The 27,911-nt window shown below is 41.9% G+C and overlaps 2 long non-coding RNA genes across 5 annotated transcripts; one reads left to right on the top strand and one right to left on the bottom strand.

Moving 5' to 3' along the window:
• Positions 1-1,875: 1,875 nt before the first annotated feature.
• LOC102899162 lies at positions 1,876-11,093 on the bottom strand. Of its 3 annotated transcripts, XR_002744868.2 has the most exons (5): positions 10,584-10,840; positions 4,481-4,678; positions 3,094-3,270; positions 2,698-2,863; positions 1,876-2,025 (listed from the first exon to the last, which is right to left on the bottom strand). It is a non-coding gene; the product is annotated as an uncharacterized LOC102899162 (long non-coding RNA). The 3 variants fall into 3 exon arrangements; XR_002744867.2 differs by lacking the exons at positions 2,698-2,863; positions 10,584-10,840 and adding an exon at positions 10,960-11,093; XR_002744864.2 differs by lacking the exon at positions 2,698-2,863 and having other exon boundaries at positions 10,584-10,830.
• On the top strand, positions 11,022-25,675 carry CA1H5orf47. 2 transcript variants are annotated; one of them, XR_002744860.2, is made up of 5 exons: positions 11,022-11,298; positions 19,331-19,416; positions 20,653-20,801; positions 22,612-22,650; positions 25,261-25,675. It is a non-coding gene; the product is annotated as a chromosome A1 C5orf47 homolog (long non-coding RNA). The 2 variants fall into 2 exon arrangements; XR_002744861.2 differs by lacking the exon at positions 22,612-22,650.
• The last annotated feature ends 2,236 nt before the right edge of the window (positions 25,676-27,911 follow it).

The following is a 27,911-nucleotide window of genomic DNA, read 5'->3' as shown; positions in this document are numbered from 1 at the left end:
TTCGGATTCTGTGTCTCCTCCTCTCTCTGCCCCTCTCCTGCTCACACTCTGTCTCTCTGTCTCTCAATAACAAATAAATGTTAAAAAAGCCAAAAAACTGCTTTTGTTTTCTCAAGCCCATAGGCCTTATGGGATCTGGCCCCGGCCCCCACCCCCACCTCTCTCCACTGTGCACTCCAGCCACACTGCGGCCCTCCTCCGATGCAAGCCCCTTCTTCTGGGGCATGGTCTTCCTACCAATTGCCTCCTCAGTGAGAAAGTATCTGTCTACCCCACCGCCGCTCCCCGACCTCAGACTTCAACTCAACTCCTCCACCCTGCAGGACTTCACTTAGACATCACCTCCAAGAGGACTTCCTGAATCGCTCCTTCTCAAGTCTCCCCGTCCCGCCTCCCCACCCATCACACTTTGTTATCAGAAGCACACCTTCGGACTAGTATTTCTTACAATGTGTAATTAGCATTATACATCATTTGTTTACCCGGTTTTTTGGGGCGGGGGAGATATTGTCTTACCCGTGCTTGTGTCCTCAGGAGCAGTCATGTGCCTTGCACAGCGTAAGTGCTTAATAAATGTTTACTGAATGAGTGACTCACGGGATTTGGATATAAGTTCTCTTTCCTAGACCTGCTCTCAAAACAGCCGCCAAAGGATCTGTGCTTCAGGAGGGCCTGAGAGCTGATGGGGCCCCAAGGCTCAGGTATTTCACAAGCAAAATAGAGATCGGAATGCCAGATAAAGGTAGCTCCGAGCCCTGCAGTGCTAATGGGCACCAAGTTCAGCTAGGGATATTGTTCAAATGCAGGCTCTGATTCAGCACTCCTGGGGGCCTGAAACTCTTGTCTTTCTAACAAGCTCTCAGAACTGCTTCTCCGAACTGCTGCATCGCAGACCATGTGGAGAAGCAAGAACTTTGGCCTCGTGAAAACCTTGAAAAAATTTTTAAGTTTATTTATTTTGAGAGAGAGAGAGAGAGAGAGAGAGAGAGAGAGAGAGGAGAGAACCAGTGGGGGAGGGGAGGGGCAGAGAGAGGACAGAGGATCCCAAGCGGGCTCCGCCCTGACAGCAGAGAGCCCCGTGCGGGGCTCGAACTCACAAACTGTGTGATCATGACCTGCGCTGAAGTCAGACGCCTAACCGACTTAGTTACCCAGGCGCCCCCAAGCCTTGAATTTTTAAACCTTGGGGTCCCAAGGACAGGGCGAGCATAGTGGCTGGGAGGGGTGGTGCGCACACCTCCTGAGCTGGAAGCTTCTCAGACCCAGGATCCAGGGGCCAAGAGGGGAGGGGCGTCCTCTGGATATGGAGAGCAGAGCAGCCAGATGGGGTGAAAGGTCAGAATCGGCTTTGTTTTAGACTGTGCCTCCGTCTCACAGAGAGACTTCTACTCGAGTTTGCTCATTCATGTATCCCTCATTTCTCCAGCAAATACCTGCTGAGGATATTACGTATCCTGAGGATACTGTGGGGACGAGACAGGCAAAGTCTCTGTCCTCTTGGCATTTACGTCCTGTAAACAAAGACCTGGATTTGAGACCTCACCTGTGTGTGTAAGAGAGAGAGGTCTGGGTGAGTCATTTCAACTTCTGAGCCCTGGCAAGATGCGATGCCTGTTCCCAACATGGGGAGCTGCCGGGAGATTCTCAGGAGACAGTGCCTTACAAAGATAAGGCATTATTATGCACAGAACCACTCATCTGAATTTTGAACTTGCCCTCTATTAGCCAAAGGTGGAAATCTGCAAAGGAGAATTATATTGAGGGGTTTCCTTGGTCAGTCAATCATTCATCCAAGTGTTTGCACTGTTCTGGGCTCTGGGGATATTGTGGGGGCGAAGTCTCTGTCCTGTAGGCATTTACATTCAGAAGCAGAAATCAGATAATCAACAAACACATATATTAACAGGAAAATGTTCTGAGAGTCACGAGGAAAATAAAACCGGGTAACTTGGTGGAGACGAGAAGTGGAGCTACTTGAACTGGGAGGTTCGAGAAGGCATCTCTAGGCGAGATTTAAGCCGAGACCTGAATGAGGAGAAAAACAAGCCAAGGTGACATATAAGGGAAAGGTATTCTGGGCAGAGGGAACAGCACATGCAAGAGTCCTGAGGCAAGACCAAGCTTGACATACTTAAGGCAGAGCAGTGTGGCTGGACACAGCAACAAGGGGAAGAAGAGGTCGTGGCATGAGCTCAGAGAGGCCAAAGGGCCAGATAAAGCAGGGCTCTGTTAGCCGGGGCAGAGGCTTTGGGTTTTGTCTTAAATCAGACGCAGAGCTGCTGAAAAGGAGCTGCAGGGCAAGGGTGGGAACTGAGTTGGGATTACTCTGGTGATGGTGGGAGACTAGAGGGGAGCTAGAGTGGGGGCAGAAGAACAATTTAGGAAGGGATGGCAGGGGTGTCTGTGAGTGAGGACGGTGGATGTTGGTAGATGACAGAGGCATGGGCCAGAGCGATGGCAGAACGGAGAGAGGTGGGCACGGGAGGGCTAGAGGTTGGAGTGAGAACGACTCGGGTCCATGCTGTGCTAATTTTGGAGGAAACACAATTCACCAAGCAGTACTAATCCCATTCCCTTGGCACGCTTCTGCAAAGGCGAAACCTTCGGGGAACCAGGAGGAAACGAGGCAGTTCTAATCCTACCTAGACACACAGAAGCTTCAAAAGGAGCATATCGCTTACAAAGGGAAATTCTTACCCCGTTCCCCTCCCTGTCCTGGGAGGTCTCATTGAAATCCTTTGCTTGTTTGAAAGGGCAAGAGAGATCCTGCTTTAGCAAGTAAGGAGCGGCGCTTCGATGCCTTGGATGGGCTCTAATTCGGATTAAGCATTAGTTTAATGCGGAGGGGTTTTCCGGAAAGAAGCTGAGATAGATGAATGACACAGACAATTTAATTAATCTTAGAGATGGGGCTTAAAAACCAGGGGCCAAAGCATGTGCGGGTGCATGTGTATGTGTGAGATGGGTGTTGATTTGGTGGTGTAGGCAGCAGGGGAGGGAGGGAATACTTGATTTCGCTGCCACCAGGTTTAGCGAAGTTTCTCTGCATTCCCCACAGGGCGGGGTCCTCCCATCCATTCAATCCCAACTTACTCAGTGTTGAGCTGCGTCCCATCCCGTGGTTCTCTCATTCACAAAGGGCCAAAAAAAGGGAGCGGGTAGACCTTATCTCAGGTGAAACAAAGGCCGCAGAAATCTGCTGACAGGTATGAGAATAGAATTGAACCGTCACACGCCTTTAAACTCAGGTACCATTACCTCGTCCTCTGCCTGTAACACATAAAGGATCCAGTCTTAAAGAGGAACCCCTATAATTCCTTGGGAAACACATAATTCTAAGTTGTATTTTGGGGGTGAAAGCTTTATTTGTTTAATGTAAGCATTTTAAAATATATCACAATTTCTTCCTGTTAAAAAACCTACCGTCCCCCCTGCTTCCTACCCCCTGACATGGAATTGGCCTGGGCCGCTTTCTTTCTCAAGGAGTCCCTGAGGTTAGCTCTTTGGAAGTTAGGGCTCAGCAGCAAGGACCGGTCCAGGTCCCCCACGCTGTACATTCCCAGGAATGAGGCAGAAGCTGCGGGAAGTACTCGTCAGAGCCAGTGGAGGGTGAAGGAACAGCACTTCAGCACAGATGAGGTGGGAAGGCCCTTATCCGACAGTCGTCAGCGGCTGCCTCCTGGGGGGGGGGGGAGCCATATGTCCCCAGGCCTGCGACTGGCCAAATGAAATTCATGGCTAGGAATATGCATCCGTTGGTTTTTCTTTCGGCTCCTGCAGCTGTCTGATGAGGGGCGAAGGAGGAGCAAATATCTCTTTTGTGGGCTGAGATGCCTTCTTATCCAATTGCCCCTGGTCTTTCTATGCAGCACTACCCCAGCCTGCCCGGCCAGGACCACTCGCCCCACGGGACATATGGGTTGGGAACGCACCTTCTCCAAGTGTTACTTTCGAAAAGCCAAAGGAAAGAGTCGTGGTTTGAATTCAGGCTACTAACTCCTTGGCAAAAATAAAAACTGAGTGGTTTCTCCTTGAAAGGGGCGATCCTCTTTTATATGGGAGCTGTGACTGCCACCTGGTGGACGAAGTTAGCTGAGCAACTTCCTTCTCTTTTTGGCCTTTTCTAATGCGTCTAGCCACTCATTTCGTTATTTCTTCATAAATACAACAGGGGAGTGTGGAACGTGTGTTTCGGGCACTGCGTTAAATGCCTGGGGACAGGCTGTGGGAACAAAAGGGTGAGGGTCCTTGCTTTCATGTAGCAACTGGAGGGCTTGTGAGGTGACAAGTGGCTTGTGGGGTAAGCCACTCCATTAGAAAGAACCTCGTAGCCCGCGGGAAAGACATTGGGTGAGGAAGGGACTTGGGCACAGAGGCTGCTTTGGAGAGAGGGACCCCAGGGGGCTACTCTCAGGAGGGTCCTTTGGGATGAGATCTGAACCCTGAGAAGGTTCTGGCTTTGGGAAATGCTTCCACCCACCTGGCTCTCTTGACATCCTGCTGGTAGTCCCGTCAGAGGCCATCCCCACCGACTGCCAGTGGAGCACAGGGTGGGCCCAGTGAGAGTGAATATACTGGTGAGGCGTGGAAGCCGGTCTTCTCTGGTCCCTGCCTCTGCCCCACCCCTGTGGTGGCTGGGGGGGGGCGGCACTAGTTTGTGTCAGGTCCAGCGTCTCTCCTGCCAAGAAGACCATCAAACACTAGAGAAGCACCAAGAGGACTCTCCACCATAATTCTCCCCCCTCCCCAGATGCTGCCCAGGTTATGAGTGGCAGCCTAGCGTTCAAGGTCACCCAAGGAGGGCCTAGTAAATGCCCCAGGCTTTACATTGGGACATCTGAGGAACTACATTCTAAGGAGCAAGACTGAACAAGATACACACCGACCTTTATAAAGACTCAAGCGAAGCTATAAATCAATTCAAACTCCCCTACCCTACCTGCCTGCCAGAAATGAAAGATAAATATTATCCAGACTCTCAAATAATCTATAGTTCTAATTATACATTATCTGGCATGCACAAATTCCCCAGAACACCAGGATTCAAAAATCAAGTAACCAAAAAACAAGAAAGAAAGAAAGTGGTTGCACGGGTCCTAATGGGATGGGAAACCACTCTGATCAATACGTTCTAGAAAATATTCCGAAGAAATTCAGAGGCAGAAAACTCAGTTTCCATTTCATCCCAGAACTGAAAAACGTAACTGAAATTTAGAACTTGATGGCAGGTTAGTGAATTCGTGGCAAGTGGACTAGTGGACTGGTCTACAGAAAATAACCAGACGGAAGCGACGACGGAAACAAGGACGGAAACCACAGGAAAGAGCAAAAGAAATATACGGAACAGGGTACAAGAAGACTTAATATGTGTAGCGGAGTCTCAGAAAAAAAGGGAAAGAATGAAGCAGAAGCAACAGCTGGAGAAATAATAGCTTAGAATCTACCAAAGCGGACAAATGATAGCAAATCACACATTCAAGAAGCACTATGAAGTCCAAGCTGGATAGATACAAGAACACCACACTCAGTCGACTATTTCGTGATAAAAGTGCTGAAAAGCAAAGACAAAAAGAGAATCTGAAAAACAGGCAGAGGGGAAAATTGCATCACTTTTTTTTTTTTTTTCAATGTGTAGTTTTGAGAGACAGAGACAGAGCACAAGCAGGGGAGGGACAGAGAGAGAGGGAGACGCAGAATCCGAAGCAGGTTCCAGGCTCTGAGCTGTCACCGAAGAGCCTGACACAGGGCTCGAACTCATGAACCGTGAGATCATGACCTGAGCCGAAGTCGGATTGCTTAACTGAGCCACCCAGGCGCCCTGAAAAATTGCATCACTTTTTTTTTTTTAATTTTTTTTTTCAACATTTATTTATTTTTGGGACAGAGAGAGACAGAGCATGAACGGGGGAGGGGCAGAGAGAGAGGGAGACACAGAATCGGAAACAGGCTCCAGGCTCCGAGCCATCAACCCAGAGCCCGACGCGGGGCTCGAACTCACGGACCGCGAGATCGTGACCTGGCTGAAGTCGGACGCTCAACCGACTGCGCCACCCAGGCGCCCCAAAATTGCATCACTTTTAAAGGGGCAGGAATCTGACTGACAGTTGACTTCTCAAAAGAAACAGCAATGACAAGACAATAGAATTTCTTCAAAGTGCTGAAAGAATAGCGGGCGAGCTTGAATTTGATAGTCAGCAAAAACATTCTTTAAAAGTAGTTACAAAAAAGACTAAGTGAATTCATCACCAGTACAACCACACTAACGTAAAATGTTAAAGTTGTTCTTCAGGTAGAGAGAAAATAATCCCATTTGGAAAAACAGGTATGTGGGAATGAACGAAAACACAACAAAGAAGGTAGATTTATCAAAATTTGGTAAGTCAAAATGAATACTGAGTGTATAAAACAATAATAATATTAATGTCTCATGATGTTTAAAATACATTGTAGAATTACCAAAAAAAAAAAAAATCTATATGCTGTTTACAACAGACATTATAAGGAAAAAAGGTTGGGGGTAAAATAATGGAGATATACCATGAAACAATAACCACCAGAATATATTCCAAGAAGCATCATTAGAGCTAACACTTCATAAAAATCAAAGGGTCAAATTACCAGAAGATATAACAATTGTAAATGTGTAGGCATCTAACAGCAGTTAAAGACCTACAAAGCAAATACTGACAAAAAGAGAAGAAAAAATTCAGAGCTATAGAGGATGATTTTCAGCACACCTCTGTCAGCAACTTATAGAACAGTCTGACCTTATTTAACGGATAGTACAAAACAGATAAAAAGAAATCAACAAGGATACATTAAGAAACCTAGATAAGGGGCTCCTGGGTGGCTCACTCAGTTAAACATCTGACTTCCGCTCAGCTCACGATCTCACAGTTTATGGGTTCGAGCCCTATGTCAGGCTCTGTGCTGACAGCTCGGAGCCTGGAGCCTGCTTCGGATTCTGTGTCGCCCTCTCTCCCTGCTCCTCCCCTGCTTGTGTGTGTGCCCGTGTGCACTCTCTCTCTCTAAAGTAAATAAATATTAAAAAAAAGAAACCTAGATAAGACACTTCATAAATTTGATCGAATTTGCATATATAGAACACTAGCCCCAACAACTACAGAATACACATACTTTTCAACTGCACAAGGTAGTTCCCAAAAGTAGACCACAGGCTGCATTCTAACACAAGTTTCAGAAAATTTCAAAGGAATGAAATCATTCAGAGTATAGTCACTGACTACAACGGAACTAAGTTAAAAATAAATAACAAAAAGACTGAAAAGCTCGCAAATGTTTGGAAATGAAACAATATACTTATAAGCAACCCATATGTCTAAGAAACTACAATTAAAATATTTTGAATGGAATAACGGAAATATGAAATACAAAACTTATGGCATGCAGCTGAAGCTATGCTCAGAGGAAAATGTATCATTTTATGTGCCTGCATTACAAAAAAAAAAAAAAGGCTTAATATCAACGATTTAAGTATCCATCACAGGATGTTATAGAAAGAATTAAAGGACCACAGAGGGAATTGGCAAAGCCAAAAGTTAATTCTTGGAACAGATTAATAAAACTGATGGTCTACTGTGGAGACCAAATCAGAAAAAATAGTGCAAAAATTATCAATATTAGGAATGAAAAGGAGGATCTTGCAAGGCTCCTAGAGACATTAAGAAGATAATAAAAGAATATTTGAACATTTTTTGCTACTAAGCTTTAAAATACAGACTGAACAAATCCTAGAACACAGTTTACTAAATGGACCCAAAAAGGAATAGAAAATCTGAATAATTCTATAACTACTAAAGATCTTCTTACAAAGAAAACTTCATGCCCCGGTGTCTTCATCAATGAATTCTACCAAATACGTAAGAAAGAAGTTTTAAGTCATTCTCTGTCGTGAACACAGAAGTGGAAAGTCTAAAGAAAACATTGAAAAATAAAATTTTTCATATAAATGAAATAAATCATTTCATTTATAAAGGAAATAAATCATTTATATAATAATATAACATATTATTATATAATATATAATATATATACAATATATAATATATAATAAATATAAATGATATAAATTTTTCATATAAAATGATAATATGCCACAAGCAAGTAGGATTTATCCCTGAATAGAGGGTTGGTTTAACATTATAATTCAATCAATGCAATTCATCACATTTACAAAGGGAGTAAAATTATATAACCATCTCAATAGATTATAGTCAAAGTATTGGATAAAATTTAACACCAAACTAAACTGAAAATAGAAGGGAACTTCCTTAATCTGACAAATACCATGATTAAAAAAAAATTTATAGTGACTACAGTACTTAATTATTATTATACCTAATAATAAAACATTGAAACTTTACCTTGAGGGCAGAAATAAGACAAGGATGTTCACTATCATTTGTATCCACCTTATACTGGAGGTTTTAGCCAAAATGAACTAGATATCCATATAAACAAATAATGATTCTTAAAGCTCTATATTATACTATTCCTAAAAATCAATTCCAGGTGGATTGAATATTTAAATGTGAAGTGTAAACAATAAAGCTTCTAAAAGATAGCCAAGAACTTCTCGGGATAGACAAAGATCTATTAAATCAAACACAAAAAGTATAATTCTAAAGAAAAATACGGATATATTGGACTAAAGTTAAAAACTTTTATTTATTAAGAGTTTGTAGACAGCATAAAAAGGTGAGTCACAAGGTGAGAAAAAATTACAATACGTATGACTAACAAATAACTAATATACAGAACATATTTTTAAAAAGTCCTCTTAACGACTGAGAACCAGATGAAAATCCCATATAGAAACAGACAAGAGATTTAAACACAAAAGATGATATCCAAATAGCCAACGAGCTTAACTTCCTAAGTAATCAGGGAAATGCAAATTACAAGAAATAGACAAGAGATTTAAACACAAAAGATGATATCCAAATAGCCAATGAGCTTAACGTCCTAAGTAATCAGGGAAATGCAAATTACAAGAAAGCATATCACACTGTGTTGGTTAAGTTCATATGTCCCGTTGGCTAGGCCACAGTACCCCGATATTTGGTCAAACATTATCATAGATGTTTCTGCAAAAGTATTTTTTGACGAAATTAACATTTAGAGGACAGCCGATTATCCTCCATAGTGTGGATGGATCTCATCCAAACAGTTGAAGGCCTTCATAGAAAACTAATGACCTCTCTTGAAGAAGGGAAAATTCTGCCAGCAGTTGGTCCTCAGACCTGAACTACAAGCATCAACTTTTCCCTGGGTCTCCAGGCTGCTGGCCATTCCTGAAGATTTTGGATTTGCCAGCCTACATTCTTATGTAACCCAATTCCTTAAAACCTTTCTCTCTCTGTCCCTCCACACACATACACACTCACATCATTATTGGTTCTGTTTCTCTGGAAAGCCCTAATACACATACCCATCAGAATGACTAAAATGAAAAACACTGACAATGCAAAATGAACATGTGGAGCAACTGGAATTCTCATGCTTTGCTGGTGGAAGTGAAAATTTGTACAACCACTTAAATACCTGTTTGTCAGTAGTTACTGAAGCTGAACCTATGAGTACCCTAAGCAATAAAGTATACCCCTTGTGATATATGTTCAACAAAAGATATATTTTAATGTTCCTTGCAGCACTATTCATAATGGCCTCAAACTGGAAACAACCAAATGTTCACCAACAGTGGAACCGATGAATAAATGGCGGTGTAGTCAAATGAGGTACAAACTCGTGCCATACCTTGTACCTCACAAACACAACTTGAGTGAAGGAAGTCAAACACAATGGGCAAACCTAATTGCTGCGGTTTGAATTGGGAAAGAAGGGAAAGGGATTGGGCCTGGGTGAGGACATGAGGTGCTTCTGCATTGCACCATTTCTGAACGTGGGTGGCTTTGACATGGATATATTTAGTGTGTGAAAATTCATCCATCTGGATACTGATGATCAGTGCACTTTTCTGCACGTATTTATAATTCAATTAAAAAGATTCATTTTAAGAAAAATAGGTCTCTGCCTATTACTTTGGGGGAAGTCACTCATTTTGGAGCTTCAGTTCCTCTGCTAAAAAATGCTGCATGGATTTAAAAGGGTGGTCTATGGGAAAACCATTTGTAAAGTATAAATGTAAAGATATTACCATGGGCACTTCATAGGGTATGTACTCAATAAATGTGAAATGTTAAGTCTAAGTCTAAGGGAACTATCTCTATGTGCCAGATGCTTAAAATGCCTTATTTTGATTTAACAACCCAGTCATGCGGAGTCTACATCTGGGGAAACGAGGTTTATGGAAGGAAAGTAGCCTCCAGGTAATCCAGCTGGGAAGCAGCAGAACCACGATGGGCCTCAAGTCGGCATGCGTAAGCCGCCTACCTCAGGCCCTTGGCCCCGCACAACATATGCCATGCCAAGGTCTCACCGGAACCCTGTGGCAGTAAGGGGTGCCGTTTCCCCTCCCCTCCCCCCAGGCCCCCAACTTCATTGACTGACACTCCAGATCGGTCAAGTCCTGGGTCAGCTCATCACTCGGAAACCTTTCTCACCCTCAGCCACGGGAAAGGGAGCCCCGGTGGCCCGCTTCCTTTCCCCCATCCTCTTCTTGGTTCAGCTCATTTCTTCAGAGGGCTGTGCCCCCACGGTCTGCTCCCCACCCCCGAGTGATCTGGTCCCCAAACCTCAACACCACTCTCCAGCGGAGTGGTCCACCATCCCCGCAAAGAAACCCTTCCGGGTCCCCCGCCCTCTAAAGGGTGGTCTCCCGAGTGATCACCGGGCGTCCCTCCTTCCTCACGCACATCCCCTGCCCACGGCCTGCCCCGCGATCACGCACCAGCGCTCGCCCCTCAGCCCCCGCCCCGCCCCGTGGCCCGCCCCCTTCCCCCCCCCCCCCGCCCCCAGTCCGCCGACTTGCCCGCTCACTGGACGTCGAGCTCCGCGGGTCGCTGAGGAAGCTCCACGGCGGTTGCGCGACCAAGGCGGCGATGGCGGCGGCCGGCAGGGAGCAGGAGCGGGACCTGGCGCGCTTCGTCTACGTGACGCGCTTCGGCTCGCACCGGTGCGGCGTCGTCTTGCAGCTGGGCCGCCGCCGGGCTCGGGGCCGCGGGAGCACCGGGCGCGGGGCCGGCTGCAGCCCCGAGGAGCCGCGGGCGGCGGCCCGGGCCGGCGCGGAGCCGGCCCCCGGCCCCCGGGCTCCCGCGGCCTCCCCACCGGCGCCGGCGTCGAGCGCGCGGAGCGGTCCTCGGGCTGCGGCGCGAGCAGGTGGCACCTAGGGGGCGGCGGGCGTGCGGGAGCGGGGCGCGCCGCCCGTCGGGGGCCGGTCTGGGAGTCGGTCCCCGCGTCCCCTGGGCCGCCGTCTCAGGGCGGTGGGGCGCCTCGGGCCTCGGCCTTCCGTCAGCGTCCTGTCAGCCCTCCCGCCCAGCGGTGGCCCGCGGCCTTGGTGAGGGGCGGGGCACTGGGGCCGTCGGCGGCCAGGCTCCGCCTCCCGTCAGTCCGGCTGCCGGCGCGGGGGGCAGAAAGACGGGTCCCGCGCGTGCCCGGCGTCACGCGTGCGGCGGAGAGGGCGCCCAGGGGCACACGCCGGTCATGTGAGGTCAGCCCGACGGACAGGGAAGGGCACCGGAGGGAGCCGCCGGCGTCCCCCAGAATGAGGGGGGCGTCGGGGTGCTTGTCGGCGTTCCTAGCGCTCGCTGAATTTACAAATTCGCTTGAGCAGAACTGACATCTTTACCCTGTTGAGTCACTTCCTCTCTGAAAACATTTCTTCCATCTGCTTCGGTGTCCTTCGGGAATGTTTTCCATTTGAAACGTTTCCATAGGTTTTGCGTATATCCTCTTAAATTTATTCCAGGTGTTTGGCCTTCTCGTCTGTTCCTCTTCCGTAAAGTCCTCTAAATGCTTGTTGTTTGTATATAGGAAACTTCTTGATCTTTCAAAAATCACCTTTTGTTTAGGATTGATTTATATACATTTTGAGGCGGTTGACAAGGTTATATTCTTTAGTAACTCACCACCGCAGTTAAGATAGAGAGCAGTTCCTTCTGGAAAAGTCCTGCCCCTCTTTTGAGGGCTCATCCCTCTACATGTGCTTTTTTTTTTTTTTTTTTGGAAAGTTTATTGAGATATCCACAGTTCATTCAACTCGCCTATTTAAAGTGCACAATTCAGTGCTTTTCAGAGTTGTATGACCATCACCACACTCAATTTTGGAACATTTCTGTTGCCCTCCAAAGAACCCTGTACCTATTAGCACCCTACCCTGTATCCATTGACACTCACTGTTCCCTTTTACGGGCCTCCCCTACCCGTAACGCCAGCCCTAAGCAAGTGCTAAACTTTCTATCTGCATAGATTTGCTTTTTCTGGACATCTCGTATAAATTGTGTCATACAATATATGAGCTTTCCTGATTGTCTTCTTTCACTTAGCCTGTTGGTGTGTTAATTTTAGGTCCTAGCACTTCACTGCATTCTTTTATTATTAGAATAAGTTTTGTCACTGTTCAGGTATACTATGGTATTATTTGTAAGTAGAGATCATTTCACTTCGTTTTTACCCATTCTTATGCCTGCCATGTATCAAAATATCGCCTGTTTTTATCTGACTGCACGCATAATACTGCATACATCAGCTAATACCTCGAGTACAATGTTGAATAGTAGTGGAGATTGTGGGGTATCCTTGCCTTATTCCTGACCTTAGGGGAAATGTCTCTAGTGTTGCCCATTATATAAGGTACTGGCTTGAGGACCAAGGCATTTATATTTAAAATATTAAAAAGTATTCTTCAACTTTTATTTTTTCAGTGTTTTTATCATAAATGGGTGTTGAATTTTTGTCAAAGGCTTTCTCAGATCTATGGAGATAAATATATTTTATCCTTAGATTTATTAGTATGGCATATGATATAAATGGATTTCCTAGTATTGAACCAACCTTGCATTCCTGAAATAAAGCCTACTTGGTTATGATGTGTTATTCTCTTAAAGTAGTGTTGGACTCTGCTAAGAATTTGTTTAGGTTTTGGCATTGGTATTTGTGACAGATAGGGATCTGTGGTTTTTCTTTCTTTGTATGTTTTCATCTGGTTTAGGTATCAGAGTTATACTTACTTCATAAAAGGAATGAAAATAAACTTTTCCTGCTTTTCTATGCTCTGGAATAATTTATAGAACAGTGGGACTACCTGGTGTTTGAAGGTTTGGTAGAGTTCTTCTGTGAAACCATCTGGGTCTAGTGCTTTTTGTGGGATAATTCCTTAACTTTCTTTATACCTTGTATGGATATTGCTCTCTTCAAGGTTTCTAAGTCTAACGGTAATCTGTATTTCCCTAGGAAATTATCTATTTCATCGTTTCCAAATCTGTTTGCATAGAGGTCCACAAGTGGTATTTTATGATTTTTAAAAAATTTCCTGGGGCACCTGGGTGGCTCAGTCGGTTAAGCGTCCAACTTTGGCTCAGGTCATGATCTCACGGTTCATGAGTTCGAGCCCCACATTGGGCTCTGTGCTGACAGCTCAGAGCCTGGAGCTTGTTTCAGATTCTGTGTGTGTCTCTCTCTCTCTCTGACCCTTCCACATTCATGCTCTGTCTCTCTCTGTCTCAAAAATAAATAAATGTTAAAAAAAATTTTAAAAAATTTCTTGTGTTTCAGTGTTTATTTCCAAATTGTCTTTTTTTTTTTTCTGTATGTATGTGCTTTCTCCCTTTTTCTTGAGCAAGTTAGCCAGTGTCTTGTCCATTTTGTTAATTAAAAAAAAACCAGGATTTTGATTTATTAATGAGACATCTTGTTTTTCTGGTCTCTTCCTCATTAAAAAATGAAGATAGATAATAAAGATGAAACGTGCTTTCTTTTGGTTTACTGTGTTCTTTTTATACTTATTTTCAGCAGGACATTTCATTCATTTATTTTTATTCTTTTTATTGATAAAAATATTTAGTGCAATGAATTTTCCTTTAACCACTATTATAAATCCCATAGATTCTAATACGTAGTATTTTCAGTGTCACTATTTTTTTTTCATTCTGTAATTTCAGTTTGTATTACCCTTCTCACTGTGGAGTTAAAGTTTAAAAAATTTTTAATTTTCAGGACTTTTCTGTTTTGTTTCTGTTAGTAAACTCTAGTTTTATTGCACTGTAGTCAGAGTGTTTGTAAGGTCTCCACTTTATGGGTACTACCGATGTTTTCTTTGTGACCTAATTTATGATCCTTCCTTTTTGTTCTTTTTCTCCCCTAGAAGCCATGCAATTGAAAGACTGTCCCTTTAAATCATGCTTGCCCTTTTAAATTGAGTTAGTCCCATTAAATGGCATGTTTAGTACTTTATGTGGTGTCTAGGCCTTTAAATTGACCATTGAACTCCCTTCCCTGTAATTTGTGCTATGATCCATAGGGTTTTGTCTTAGTGTTTTCAGATTTAGGGTGGATTCAGTCTTTCTGTTGCTCCAGCTCTCCTGCAGGCACTTTCTCTAGTGCCTTCCTTTGGCTTCCCTGTTGGCTGCAAAGCCCTGCTTGGGGTGGGGGGGGGGGGGAGCACATGGGATCATAGCTCTGCGATTCAATAGATTTTTCTTATTTTACTTCCAGTTATTTTGCAGTTTCAGTGTTCTGTGTCTTCAAGTAATGCTGAGGGCGTGGTTTTATGTAGAATTTTCAAAAGGTGAAGCCGTTTGGGGTGAAATTTTGGGAAGTCAGTTACCACGCCTTCCCCATTGTCTTCAGTGACTCTGAAATCCTAAACTGAAAGGTTTTGAACAAGAGAAGTGATGAGGTTGGATTAATTTAGGCCATTGCTATCTATATAAGGGAGATTGAATTGGAGGTAGGCAAGACTGAAGCCCAAGTTGAATAATCTATATTCTGTATATTCTATAATCCATATTCTATAATCTATATTTGTGTGGTATCCTTCCAGATTAAATTTGCTGTGATAATTTAGATGTATAAAATGGTACTCTGTATAATTTGATTGACTCCTGAGAATGAGCTGTGGTGGGAAGCCTTCAGAGATACCTAAGCAGGGTCATTATTTTGGACTTCAATCCCGTCTGATGGCCTCATTGTTAAAAGGCACTCAGGTTTTTGTTTTTGGGTTTTTTTTTTTTCCTGGCCCTTCTGCTGGGGATTAAAAAATCCAGGGGTAGTATAAAACATTTTAGCCCTGGGTTTCCAGCTTCTTTGAATAATAGAAACAAATAAAAGTCCTGTTCTAAGAAGAGGAAAGAGTATGGTGGTGGTGGTGGTGGGGAGCTCTACAGCTTTGGCAGGAAGCCAGGACAAATACAATGGATTCAACAGAAAGCCTGTATTGCTTTAGGGCCACAAATGTGAGGACAAATAATAGTCCCTCAGCAAGGTAGTGGATTGGAAGTGAAGAACACTGAAAGCAGGTGAAGAAGCTGGCGGGGAGAAGGGAGGGGATACATGAATTCCTGCTGGAGATCCCCACCTATGTCGGTTAGAAGTAACTGGGTAGGCATGATTATGAAAGCAGTGTTGCGCTGTTGTAACTTTACCCTGTGCAGACCTAAGGTGTCCGTCTTTCCTCTAGTTGGCTTCTCTTTTGGGATTTTTGCTGCTCCTTTGTGGCAGGGGTGACAGGATCAGATCTGGAAGAAGGAGAACTACGATGGGGTTGGCTGGGAGACACTGGAGTCTACAGCACAGTGGTAGGGGGCACAGTGGTCCAGTACAGAGATGAAAGGCCTGACCTAAGGCAGAGCAATGGAGCTGGCACACAGGACCAATGACTGACGGAAAGATGGAGAAGGAAGGGTTCATGCCAACTCTGAAGTTTCTGTGCTAGGCAGCTGGGCAGAGGATGGAGCCCTTAACTTCAGAGCCCCCCCTGCTGTGCTTGGGCAACCAGGAATAGAGTTAAGGGAGAGAGGTCCTGGCATAGATTTATATTTAAACCAAGCCAGAAAGTGCTTAAGTTATACTCAGTTTTGGGTGGATTTAATATTAATATTACAGGGACATTTATTAAATGCTTATGCCTAGCTCTTCTTGGGGAACCAGCTGAATTACTTGTTCAACAACATGAACGTGTCCCCCACTGTGGACGCTAGATTAGGTGCTCGTGACATAGATGGATCAGACAAATATTCCGCTCGTAAGGAACTTCTAAATGAATAATGTGAATATAAGCTAGTAGACGTGAATGCTGTAAGATGGACCCCATCAAAAGGCTTTGAGAGTTTAGGGAAAGGAGAGGCATAAAGGCAGGAAGTCAAGGGACATGAATGGAGAAATTCCTAGTGGGATGGTAGAAATTATCAAGGGTATTGGCTTTGAAGTCAGAAAGACATAATCTTGGCTCTGTCATTTATTAGCAGTGCGATATTGGCCAAGTTAGTTAACCACTCCGATCCTCAGTTTCCTTATATGTAAAATGGGGATAATACTTCCTACCTTAATAAGTCACTATAACGACTAAATGCAGTATGTAATGTATGCATAGGGCCCAGCCCAGTGTTTGATATGGAATAAATGACCAGTGAATGTTGGCTTACTGAACAGAGATGGCTTGAAGGGAAGGGGGTGGTTATTCCAGTGAGTGGTATATAGTGAGAATGGACTAAATATTTGTAGAATGAATGAACAGCAAGTTTTGGACCATATTGTGGAATGCCTTGGAGACAATAATTTTATAGTCACTGAAGATTTTTGAATGGTGGAGTGAAGCTATCAGAGACAGTTACACTTCTGGAAGATCAGCAACTTTATCTTCGGCTGTTTGTAAGATGCAGTGGAGTTTAGAAATCCAGGGACAGGCAAATCAGGAAACTCTTCTAACATTTCAGGCAAGACTGATAAGTTAGTTCTCACAGAACTTGGGAGATGTATTCATAATTGATATATCACAGGGGATGACAAATACTATTGTGGAGGTACAAGTAAATGCTTTCAGAGTGGTGAGTAATTTGAGGATGAGAGAATTAGGGAAGACTTCACAGTGGCAGAAACTCCACGAGAGTCCCACATGTTGCTGAGCTAGGAAGGAATTATATGTGGGAAAAATGTGTGAGCATAACCCTGGGAATGGATCCATGATGGAGAGTGATGAGGGAAGAACTAGAAACATATTTTGAGTGTGTAGAAACTGTGCAGAAAGAAGGCTAGAGGAAGCTTGGAAACACGAGTTGGGACAAAGCCTTTGGTATGTACTGGAGGTACCTTCAGTGAAGTATGCAAAACAAGTAGAAGAAATGATTTCGTCCTTTCTCTTTTTCGCATCCCCTATACTCCTTGACACGTTTTAGAGCCCCGATAATTACAGGTCGACTTGATGGCTCCTATCCTGACCCCGGGGAGTAATGTGTAGGTTAGGAAAGGCTTACAAATGGAAAACATTTGGAATGATGCAAGTATAGTATTCCAAAGGCTTAGGCATTTAGGGGAGAAGGGTCCATATGGGTAAATGAAGAACAGAGATTTCCCAGACTTGAGTTCTTTTCCTATGCCCTATCTGCATTTCATCTGTACTATCATTTGCTTAATATATTTACTTAATATGTGCATTTTCCCCTCTCGACTAAATTTTCTTTTTAGAACACGTTACATCATTACCTCAGCGGCAAGCCTGTACCATTTGCCACAAATAGAAATTAATTAAAAGCAATCTAATAAAGGAACAACAATATTATTAAATTCTAGCCAAATAGCTTGTCTAATAAAGGTGGTCTGTGGTCATAAAGAGAGAGGAGCAAGTCTCAGGGAAGTCTTAATGACATACTACTTCCAAACTTTCTCCTTGATGTAATCAGAATGAAAAAGAATGGGAGAGAATGAGTTTCTCACTGTGTGAGTCAATGTTCTTTAGTGCTGTGTGTGTGCCCCACACGGAATTCGTGGTGTGCTTCTAAGAAATTGGGCAATGCCATTTTAGAACATACTCTAATTCGCTAACAAATGGAATGCTTACTGCATTTCTAATGTGTATGGTATTAGATATTGGATCTCTAATAAAGAATAAAACAACATGGTAAACGTTATGATTACTGAGCATGTAGGGTGCTTTGTGAAATCAGAGAAGGTTCCTGGAAAGCTAAATATTGAATGAGTGGAAGAAAGCCAGGTATAGAGTGGTGATGGCAGGGTAGGAATAAGGTGGGTAAGTGTTCGGGTAGGGGAATATAAAGGCTTTCAGGGACCACATGCTTAGTGTTTTATGATTTTGTCTTTGGACACACAAGCCCTTGGGTTTTCTTCTCACAGTTAATATTTGGGAAGGCAGCATGGTCTGGTGAGTAGAGGGAGGAAGCTTATTCATTCCTGACAAACCTTTATTAGTACCTACTGTGTGTCTGGTAGTGTGGCTAGAAAGATGACTAAGACCCACATAGTTATTACCCTCTGGGAGGTCACAGCCTAGTGGAGGAAACACATTATAAACGTGTGATATAAAAGTGTGCTAAGGGGGTGCCTGGATGGCTCAGTTGGTTAAGCGTCCAACTTCGGCTCAGGTCATGATCTCACGGTCCGTGGGTTCGAGCCCCAAGTTGGGCTCTGTGCTGACAGCTCAGAGCCTGGAGCCTGCTCCACATTCTGTGTCTCCCTCTCTCTCTGCCCCTCCCCTGCTCATACTCTGTCTCTCTCTGTCTCCAAAATAAATAAAAACATTAAAAAAAATAAAAAAAAATAAAATATAAGTGTGCTAAGTACTCTGACCTAAGCGTTCCTAGAGCCAGTGCTGTTCAGGGGACTGTAGAGAGGAGGTGACGGTGTGAGCTGAATCTTGAAGAGCAGGTAGAAATTTGCCTGGCAGGTGTGTGTGTGTGTGTACACATGCATGCACACAGAGTGTTTTAGCCAGATAGAACAGCATGTGCAAAGGCTAGGAAGGATAAGAGCAAAACATTTGAAGAACCCCAGGCATTTTGAATAGTTGAAAGCATAATGTGTGTCTGGAGTTGAACGGAGAAGAAAGGAGAGTTTGGAGATGCATTGGGTTAAGATGTGGCCTCTGGTATTTGTTTATTCTATTGCTGATTTTTTTGGGACTCGCCTTTCAAATCAAAAAAGAAAGGAGATTTCTAAGGGATTTCTAGACATTTCTAAGGGAGTTTGTCTCTAGTTTTCTTGGTTTTCTCCCCCAGCATAGTATTAGCTGGTTGGTAAACCGGTAGCATCTTGTGATCAGAAATACACCAACGAGTGTAAAAATCCCCAAAGAGAGCTCAGGAGACATTTATAATTGTCTTTGTTCTCAGGATAGTGAATCCTTTAAAATATGTGCTGGCCTTGATATTTTACCTTTCACTCTCTCTTTTTTTTAAATTAGGTTTAACCCAGAAGAATTTAGCTAAGCAGTTTGATTTCCCTATACCTTTGAATGAAGCTTCGAAAGTAATGAAGAAAAAGAAAAAGGTATATTATTATAAAGGAGAATGAGCAATATTTGAATTTTAGATTAACTTCTCTAAATACAAATGTGTGAAGATATTCAACAGTAAAAACAGTTCCATCTTTTGAAAATTTAATTTACTGAAATGAGAAAATAGAATTAATTTAGCAGAAATAGAACTGGGTTTGGAAATATTTATTGACTATAGAGAACAGTCCTTCCAGTGTTTGAAGATATGAACACATTTTAATCAAAACATAATGGGAGATTTTTCAAAGCATAAAAATATATGTTCCACAGAATATAACAAACTCTGATAGGTAGTGTAATATAAGGAGAAAATCATGGATTTCGCAGAAAAGAATAATGTATCTGTATTAATGACATATTGCTCTTTTAAAGACAAGGGACATACATTTACTTCCTAGAAGAAAAGCTAACGAGGATGAACCTTTACTGCCGAACCATTTTCACCTCTGGTTGTCCAAATGTCATGGCAACTTGAGTGTTTTCAACATAGTCGAGATCAGTAGCTCTACGAATCTTTGTTTTCCACCATGGATCTTAAGCACTTCAGCTTAAAGAAATCGTTAGTTGATAATGACACGTCAAATTGTATTGTTTCTGAGCTTTGAGTTTATATGAGTTATAATCCATGTATAGTGTAAAACAGCATTCAAGGTGACTAACCCCAAATGTAATTTGAGTGTGCACCTGATCTTCCCACTGTACTAAGAAATATTTCCTCCAAGAATCAATTCCTCTTGGGTGAAGAGAACAGAGCAATAGCCAATATTTACTTGTAACTACAATATGCCACACATTGGGGTACGTGCTTTACGTATATTTTTCATTAATCCTAATAATCCAGTGTAGGAAGCTATTAGTAGATGAGATGTAAAACACTTGCCCATTAAAAATCGAGTAATTTCCCAGTGGAATAGAAATTCAGTATTTTCATAACTGTTGAAAACAAAATTGAATGTGTTAGAACCATTTAGATAGGACCTTATAGGCATTGCCTTCATCCAGGGTAGCTCATTTAAATAGTACAGAGAGGAAATGCTAGGAAATTAGCAGAAGAGATCACTGATCATGGGAAAACCGTCACATTTAAGTTTTAGGTCTGTAAGTGCTAGAATTGCCTTAGCATGGTTTCAGTTGAGGTACAACACAGTTCAGTCACTGCCAGTTGCCTCTGTCAAAATGTATTTCCACCTTTCTGCTCGGTGTTCCTTAACTGTGTTTATATTTTTAAGGTTCGCGTATGGAATAAAGTATACAAAGTCATTTCTAAAATGCTTGAAGAAAATGAAAAATACAGACTCAGGCTGAAATACCAACAACTATCCAGTGAAAGCAAGTTAACACAGTTGATTGTATGAAAGAAGACTGGCTTTCCTAACAGGTTAGTCACCCTTGGGTCACATTAGTCTAGTAGGTTTCCTAATTGTCACATGCGATGTGCAGAACTGTAGAAATGAGGCTACAACTATTCAACGTAATTCAAAAGCACAAACAATGTTAAAGCACTGAGTTATAGACTAGACCGCCGATGTAGGTGTGAGTAGAGAAGAGCAGAAGGTAAATGTTGATGAGAATTTACTGAGCGAAAGGACCACACTTGCTTGTGATTTAATGGCAGCTTTAAAAAAATTTTTTTTTTTTAACGTTTATTTATTTTTGAGACAGAGAGAGACAGAGCATGAACGGGGGAGGGGCAGAGAGAGAGGGAGACACAGAATCGGAAGCAGGCTCCAGGCTCTGAGCCATCAGCCCAGAGCCCGACGCGGGGCTCAAACTCATGGACCGTGAGATCGTGACCTGAGCTGAAGTCGGAGGCTTAACCGACTGAGCCACCCAGGCGCCCCTAATGGCAGCTTTTTAATAGAGATTACAAAACTCATCCATATTGATGAAGACAAACATTTTAACTGCAATATAAAATTACACATCCTGTGTCACTTCTTATAGTCACTTCCTTTCCATGGATGCTGCAGTATAATTTAATGCTTTTGACAAAACTGCTCTTGAATTATGGCCTTGATGTCATTATTTCATTCCTGGGAAACAACTCATAAATTAACCTATGTTCTAAAGCTCCATCAACAAGGAGGCAAACCATAAGAGACTCTTAAAAACTGAGAATAAACTGAGGGTTGATGGGGGGTGGGAGGGAAAGGAGGGTGGGTGACGGGCATTGAGGAGGGCACCTGTTGGGATGAGCGCTGGGTGTTGTATGGAAACCAATTTGGCAATAAATTTCATATTAAAAAAATAATGAGTTGATATTGTGGCCGGAGAAAAATTAGATGTGATCTAGTATATTTATTAAAGTCACTGGAAATTCTGGATTCTCAAACAATTAAGTTGGATACAATTTATGTAACTGATAATGCCACATCAATTGATAAATCATAATAGTTGTTTCCTTTCCTTCACATGCTTGTCCTAATACACATGTTACCATGCTGAATGCTTCTGTAGGCTCTTACTACAGTCACTCGATGACAACTTCTATTTTGACAGTCAGTAAATCTGCAGAATTTAATTTTGTGAAGAATATTTTCATAAGATAATAATTAGGACAGAATGCCATTTTGTAAGCAATGTTACACTGGAAACTCATGACTGTTAGTGTAATATTGCGTCAATAATAGCATAAGTTGTTTGCTATAGTGGCATGTAAACAATGTTCAGATTAGTGATACTCGGTTTTATTTGTTCAATTAAGGAGAAGAATGAGGCAGATGGGGGGATTAGGAAGAAAAAGTAGTTCGTGATTTATTGGGAGAAAAAGATGTTTGAATAGGCAGAACAATGTGCAAGAAACCTGGACATTGTTCCAAGTGTTAATCCAGATCCAGTTACTTTAATAAACATATTAGATTACATCTAATTTTGCTCTGGCCATAACCTTGATCTTGTCAGTCTCTTGTGCCTCGGTAAGAGGGCTTCTACTAAACATCAAGTAATCTTGTAAGAATTATTTAGTAATTTAAAGTAATATGCTATGCTTTTCCAGAAATAGCCTGTTATAAACAAGTATCCTTGTAGTTCATTATTTTGCCTTATAATTTTAAACCAGATTACAAAAACTAATAGAAGTACATTTAGAAATGTATTATGACTCTTATTTCCTAATATGTATTTATTAATGGGAAAACCAGGACTAGAGGCCAAGTTGAATTTTCCCATATATTTTATGTTGTTCGTAGACTCAGATTACACAAGATGAATCTTCTTATCATCTTCTGGTAAGAATTCATTTATATGATAATTATAAAGTATAGACTTTGTTTCCTCCCCTTTTATATCTTCACTTCTCCAACTTTTAGTGTATACCCATTGCTAATTCCAGCCTGTTTCCTTCCTTAAACCCAGTAAGGCCTCATTAAATATTTGTTGAAATTTAACAAGCTTCATTTGGGCCCTGTCTTAACAGTGCTATTGTAACTACTCTTTCCATGGTCCACGGTTTTTGGTTTTTTTGTGTGTTTCTGTTTGTTAATATCTCTTAGTTCTATTTTCTCTTTGAACTTTTCACATTTAATATTATCTCACTGCTACTTTCAGTCTTTCTTTTTTAGTGTCCTGGGAACTATGACATGGTTCACTTTCTGCCTTTCTGACTGTATTTTCTGTGTATTTTTTAATTTGTCCCTTCTGTTACCACTTGATATCCAACGCTACCCTAGGAGTAGTTGTTGGGTCAACTCTCTCTTTACATATTTATTCTGAAATAATTTACCCATTTTATAGCTTCAATTACTCTTTCTTGATGTATGACCCCTAAATCTCTCTTCTGCCTTTGACCTCTGAATTTCTTCAGGCTATTCTACAGTTATTTTAAAATATTACATGTTTTAAATCAAACGCATCATCTCTCCTCCATTTATTTCAGTTGTGTCTTGATTTGCTAATTCCCTGGGCTCATTAAATTTCTAGGGAGAGATGACACCAGTTTAGTGGGGTTTGGAAAGTACTAGAAAAGTAAGATGGGTGTTGGAAAAAAGAAATCAGACTTTTGTACATGGGAAGGTGGGGGAGGGAAATATATTTTAGACATGGACGTGAGCAAGTTCACGGAGTCCAAGAAAACGTCCAGGAATATGTAGTTTGATCAAAGCTCGTTTATGGAGTCCTTGTGAGGGAAGGTATAAAAGTCCACTGAGACTGTATTTCAAAGGGTCCTATGTGAGCACTGGACCAAGGATTTGTACTCAGTTAAGTAAACAGTAAAGCAACATGAAACATTTTCTTAACCTTTATTCTAAATGATTTCAAAAGTACAGGAAGTTTTCAAGAAAAATTCAAAGAACTCCAGCACAACCTTTACCTAACTTCACTGATTTTTAACATTTTGTCACATTTGCAGGTTCATTCGTAGGCACTTTCTCTCTTTGTCTGTGTGTATGTATGTGTGTTTAAAATATTACCCCTTGGGGTACCTGGCTCAGTTGGTTAAGTGTCTGACTCTTGATTTTGGCTCAGGTCGCGATCTCATGGTTCGTGGAATCGAGCCCCAATGTTGGGCTCTGCACTGATAGCATGAAGCCTGCTAGGGATTCTCTCTCAGCCTCTCTCTCTCTCTCTCTCTCTCTCTCTCTCTGCCCCGCCCCTGCTCATGCTCTTTCTCTCTCTCTCAAAATAAATAAACATTAAAAAAAATAAATAAAATATTACCCCTTAATACTTTAGTGTGTACATCCTAAGAACAAAGATATCTTTCATAAAGCCACCCAACAATGATCAAATTCAGGAAATTTATGTTTCCTTTTGTAATTAATAAGTATTTTGTGGAAACTTAATAAAAGACTATGCAAATACCTCAAACATCACCAGTATAGAACATTTTAGAGCAGTGGATTGATCAGATCTGCATTTACATCAGATCTGATGTTACTAACGGTTTGGAATGGAGGCAAGATAGGAAATGAAAATCCAAGGATTCTAACAGCAGTCCAAGTGAGTGAAATGCACTTAAATGGAAGTGGCAGAGTTTGTGGAGGGGAGACAAAGGATTGGCCATAGGAGATAAGAGAGATCATCTTGAGTTCTGAGAATGAGGAGATAAGAAAGAAGGAAGTCAAGAGAAAGAACCGATTTTGTGAAGCTACTGAGTTTCATTTTGGCCTGTTGAATTTTAGGTGATAGTGAGGTGTTCAGGTAGAAATTCCAAGCGAGCAGCTTGAAGTTTCAAACTGAGGCTAGTGTGCAGTCTATGGTGCGTGAAGGTCGTAGGTAGTTCTGGCAGTGGATGTGCACGAAAACCTCAGTGTGAGGATGGGAGGCGAGGAGAGGAGGAGAACAGAATGTCGGTGATGTCTAGGATGAAGAGCAGTTCTCAGTTTCAAAGAGTGATTCTGGGTGCTTAATCAGGAGTAATGAGAAGTGATGGTGGGGTGGTGGGGGATACGGATGAAGCTTACAGGAGACCAGGGGCTCAGCAGTCCAAAGGAGGGCAATGGCCTTGTTCAGTGAGAATGTAGGGGTACAAAAAGTAGGAGTGTAGAAATAAATCAACTAGGAACAATGTCAGAGTTCCTAGAAGTAAGGCACAAGTGCCAAATGATGACATTGCCCAAGCAGTACCCTGGCTTGTGAGTGCCTTGAAGTGGCCTGGAGATTAAGGCCTTTGTGACACAGTTTTTGTGACACAGTTTCTGTAAATGGGGCTGTTGAAGTCGTCAATATTATTGGCCGGTGCTGGAATGGAGAAGAAAAATCTGGAAGTAAAAGTTACCAAAACAGTGAATACAGAGAATGGCTAACTGTTGCTTTGCAATGTTAGAAAAGTTAAAATATTTTAGTGACTATTAACCGTTTTATAGTAACAAGAATCACTTTTGTCATCTTTTATTTAGGATTAACCTATCTTTGGATCCGTTTACCAAAGAAGACTGTGAAGAGTTTAAAGATGGAACTTTAAATTGAATCATAATTATATGTTAATTTTGGTGTGTTTTGTTGGTATTGGGACTTTAATATTTGAATAGAAAAACTACCTTCTTTATAAATTAATAGTATTTGTTTACAAATTAATTAAATATGGTTGTATGCACGCAAGCGTTATGCAAGTGTTTTTCAAGGGTGAATTAGTACTTATTCTGTATTCTTTTAAATTAATCTTATACATAAAATTTAAATTGACATAGCAATACAATTGCAGGCATTTATATTTACCAATGTTTCCCTTTAATGAATGTGTCTGCAAACCACCACTTTATTCATCCCTCATTATGATATAACTGCTTTAAATTAAACTTCAATTCATTTAAATTGTTTCTGGCTTTTTCTAAATTTCCCAATTGTCTTATGATAAAAACCTACAATTTACATAGTGACAATTATATTCGGTGTTAAAAGTAATGGTTATTTAAGCCATCTTTTCATCCTAAAGAATGTTAGAAAAGTTATGCAAATTCTAAATTGTAATATGGAGTATTTTAGGATAATTTTGGGGCAAAGATCAAAGGAAACATTCTTCTCCTTTTCAGGCCCCTAACTAATAGATACATTAGTTTTTTTTCAGTCAACAAGTGAGAGATTTAGAATTCTGAAAATAATTTAGAAATGTTTCTCCGTGAAGAACCATTATTTTCTACTCAGTATTAAGTAGTAATCAGCTGTTACGTAGATCATTTTATCTGCTTTTTGTTGATGCAGTCTCTTTCCCTGCATTGTTTTAAAGGCCTATGTGGAACTGAAAACTTAGGAGGAAAGGACAAAAAGAGTTTGCCTGTGATAAAAACAAATAAAACAAAACAAGACCAAAAAATCCCATATGGAGGTCCTGGATGACTCAGTTGGTTAAGGTCTGACTTTGGCTCAGGTCATGATCTCGCAGTTCATGCTTTCAAGCCCTGCGTTGGCCTCTGTGCTGACAGCTCAGACAGAGCCCGGAAGCTGCTTCCGGATTCTCTGTCTCCCTCTCTCTCTGCCCCTCCCCCACTATGCTCTGTGTCTCTCTCTGTCTCTCTGCCTCTTTCTCTCTCAAAAATAAATAAACATAAAAAAAAAAAAATTCCACATCCATCCTGAATTTCTTGCCACAAAAATTGAAGCACGTGCGTGGTAGACCTCTTTGGTTCTAAAGGCAGTACGTTCCTCACCTAGAAATATTGACCAGGCCCATCTATTAGCTGACACAGAAGGTTGCCAACTTTGAGCGGGACCCAGTTCAGGAAAGGGCTTTGCAGTAGGTCCAGCCCCGGAAATAAGCAGTCCTGCTCCTTGAATTATATGATTTGGAAGACCCTTTGGTGTTGGAGATATCATTAGTGGGAAAAGATGTAGTATGAAGCTTATGAAAAGCCAACCAAAGGGGCCCCATAGTGGAATTATAAATCAAGGTCATCCTGTCCACAGCATAAAATTAAATGCCATTTGAGAGACAGCTTTAACATGTTTGAGGCTTTGGTAGAAACAAATCGCTTGGCCATGAGGCAAAAAACAAAAACAAACAAAAACCAGCAGCAGACTCACAAAATGGAAATAGCACATCTGCGAAGGAAGACTCCCCAGCAGAAAGTTCCTAAGTGGGGCCAGACGGCACAAGCAGCAGGCTGTGTGAGCAGATAGTCCAATCCTCATGTCACCGACATCAGTTGTACTAGTTCCCTTCCCTCTGCTTGCACCTGTGGCCATATAAGCGGTCCCATACAACCAGATAAAAGAGGAGGAAAAGTCTGAGCTTTGGTTTACGAATGGATTTTTCCATTGTGGGTGCAAGTCAATATAGATGGTGTTAGTACTATAACCATGTTCCAGAGTGGCCCTGAAAGATACTGGAAAGGGAAAAGGGCAGAGTTGTGAGCTGCACAAATGGCTATCCACTTTGTGTGATAGGTGGGGTGGTTCAAGGTGAGAATCCATATGAATCTATCGATGACCTGGTCATCTAATCTGGGGCGTGGTAGGAAGGACTGGAATATTGGAGACAAAAAGATCTGATACAGAGGCATATGGATGGACATACGGGAAGGGGCACAAAGTGTGAATTTTTTGTATCACTTGCCAGTGCTCATGAGAAAGTATCCACTGCTGAAGAGATACTGACCAACTGAGTAGACAGAATCATGACCAGTTGGTGTCAGCCACCTGTCATCACTGGCTGCCCAGGAACTTGATCGATTTCTTTAATTTCAATTATTTTTTTCCTATGCCTGCTTTGGGCTTATTTTTTATTTTTTGTAGATTCTTAAGTTGGGGGCTTAGATTACTGATTTGAGACATTTCCCCTTTTCTAATGTATGCATTTAGTGTCATAATTTTTCCTCTCAGCACGGCTTTAACTATGTCCCACTTTTGTATGTCGCATTTTCATTTTTTATTTAATTGTGTATTTGTCTATGCTTTATGTTCTATCAGTTTTTCTTTACATATTTTGTATATTACTTGGTGCAAACATATTTAGTATTGCTCTGTGTTCTTTGTGAATTGACCCTTTATCATTATATAATTAATGTTCCTCCCTGTGTCTGGTAATTTTCTTTACTCTTAAGTCTACTTTATG

The sequence above is a fragment of the Felis catus genome, chromosome A1 (genome assembly GCF_018350175.1).
Source record: "Felis catus isolate Fca126 chromosome A1, F.catus_Fca126_mat1.0, whole genome shotgun sequence".
In the NCBI taxonomy this organism is placed as follows: Eukaryota; Metazoa; Chordata; class Mammalia; order Carnivora; family Felidae; genus Felis; species Felis catus.
Note: the sequence above shows the minus strand (reverse complement) of the source record. Positions and strands in the feature narration are given on the sequence as shown.